Source organism: Fukomys damarensis, unplaced genomic scaffold, assembly GCF_012274545.1.
Source record: "Fukomys damarensis isolate Sample0158 unplaced genomic scaffold, DMR_v1.0_HiC HiC_scaffold_19, whole genome shotgun sequence".
NCBI lineage: Eukaryota > Metazoa > Chordata > Mammalia > Rodentia > Bathyergidae > Fukomys > Fukomys damarensis.
Genome location: NW_022900931.1, coordinates 26,775,454 through 26,777,745, shown reverse-complemented (window position 1 = coordinate 26,777,745; position 2,292 = coordinate 26,775,454).

Here is a 2,292-nt window from a genome sequence, read left to right as displayed (position 1 = left end):
TTGTCATGGTTGAAACTTTGGGTGATTTAAAGTTTTTATTGACATTTTACTTTTTTTGCATTTTCTAAATCATCAGTAAGAATGTACCACTTTTAAAATTAAACAAAATATCTGCTATGTCACACCCACGTATGTGATAGCATGTACAGGATGAGAACATAAACTTAAGCAAGAGGGTAACTATTGTTGTTTCTAGAGAAAGGGAACAGGGTAATGAGTGATTTCTTTGGCTTATTTCAGTGTTTCCTTTTGTCCACAATATTCTCACATGTTAAAACAGAACAGGAAGTTTTTATTATTTCCTTAAAGAGCTCAGGCAAGTTTTATTTGTTTGGAAGACTGTACCTCCCATCTCTCCACCTGCATTAACAGATGATTTACAGGGTTCTCTCTTAGCCTGCACCCTACTCCTGCCAGGAAGCCAGCACTTCTAGAAGTCTTGCTGGCAACACACGGGCATGGCCCTGAGACCCCTGCCCAGGGACTGGGGCATTCATAGGGTTCTTCCCGTGCTCTTCAGGGGAGAGGGGAAGAAAGTTGAGTCTTCTAGAGTGGAAATCTGTCCATGGTCAGATTAAATCTCCCTTCTTATACCATACAGACCCCAGGTAGCTCCCACTGACCTGGTCCCAAGGATTTGTGCTTTGGCTACCACAAGCTCCTATTCCCATCTGGTGAGCAGAATGGGATGAGGTGAGAAAAAAGGGAAGCAAAATTCTCACCTCTATGATGGGAGTAACACGTGGCCCTGGTCTCCACCCATAATCCCCCTTACCTCAGCCTAGCACTTACTCTCTTTTGCTTACTTTCACTCTTTATCTGTCTCCCTGGCACACAGAACATGAGCACCAGGACAGAAAGAATGTCTATTTTGTTAGGCGATAAAACTCATGGGCCTGCCACATAGGTGCTCAGGATACACTGGAAGGAATGGGTCTGTATTTATTGGGATATAAGGGCTGATGAAGTAAAAAAAAAAAAAAGGTAACCAGATAGTCCGTATAGCCTAACTGCCCTTAAAACAATAAATGTTTGCAAGAGGGAAAGATATTCTGAGGGGCACAACAGTTTCCAACATTGATATCAGATTTGGGATTATGGGTGCTCTTCTTGGCTTCAAATTTTGACTCTACCATCATATAAAAACGTGATCAGAAAGAAGCGAGGCCCTGAGAGGCATGGGCAGCCATGGGTACGAGGGGCTCAGCGTGTGCCGGCTGGGCATTTGGTGATGGAGGCAATGCTTGACGTGGGCCAGCACCGCTTCCTGGAAAGACCGACTCTGGCCGCACTGGCAGGAGTCCCAGGGCACCTCTGAGTATGGCACAAACACTCAGGGGAGTAGAAATTTCCTTCTGTCATCCACTCACTCTCCAAATGGGTGAAACGTTTCAAAGCCCCTGCACTTGAATCCAGTCCCGGCGGCATGCATGAGCAGTAAAATGCCATGTGGCCATGACTGCAGCTGGAGCTGCTTGGATGACTGTTCTGAGCTGCATCTATGCCCTGTCATCCCCAAAGCAGGGGCCACTTTCCAGAGCAAGGGCTGGGGTCAGCACCATCCTGCAGGCGCCAGGAGGAAACAAGACCGGATGGTGGCCGGCACTGGGGACCAGCCACCCAGAGGTCTTCCGCCACCAGGTACGTGGAGTCATCAGGACGGCCTCACTTCTCTGGGAGCCTGGCCCACCATCCGGGCTCCACTGGGCTCCAGTCAGACTGGCTGCCAGGGACTGGGGATGTCTGGAAGGAGTTACCATGGAGCTAGTTCCTGGACAGCAGGAGAGGTGAGGCACGTGGATAAACAACTGTTTGCCTTTTTACTTCCAGCTACTCACGAACATCTTCTCTACAGAGTCCAGGAGCTGCTACAGTTTCCTACATCATTTAGCACTGTGAGACAAAACCTCTTCACCAGCTGGGAGCCCCGCTACCCTTGCATCCTGCACACTTCCTATCTACTTTGTCCTAACTCGGAATCTCCCTATTGCTCCTACCGCCATCTAAAATAGCCACACAATCATTGGCTTCTGGTCTCTTCCTCTCCAGAATGCATGCTCCAACCGAGGCACGGACTCTATTTCTGTCTCTCTGCTGTACCTCTCCTTGGAGAACAATGCCTGGTGCCTAGCAGGAGCTCAATAAATATTCCCAGGAAGGAGTGAAGGGAGAAAGGGAGGGAGGGAGAAAGAGGAAGAAAGAGAAGCAAGTGTGGGAGAGGAGAGGGACGAAAGGGGGAGGGTGAAACAAGGCACCAAAGACAACAATGCACCTTTAAAAAGGATGTGCCCA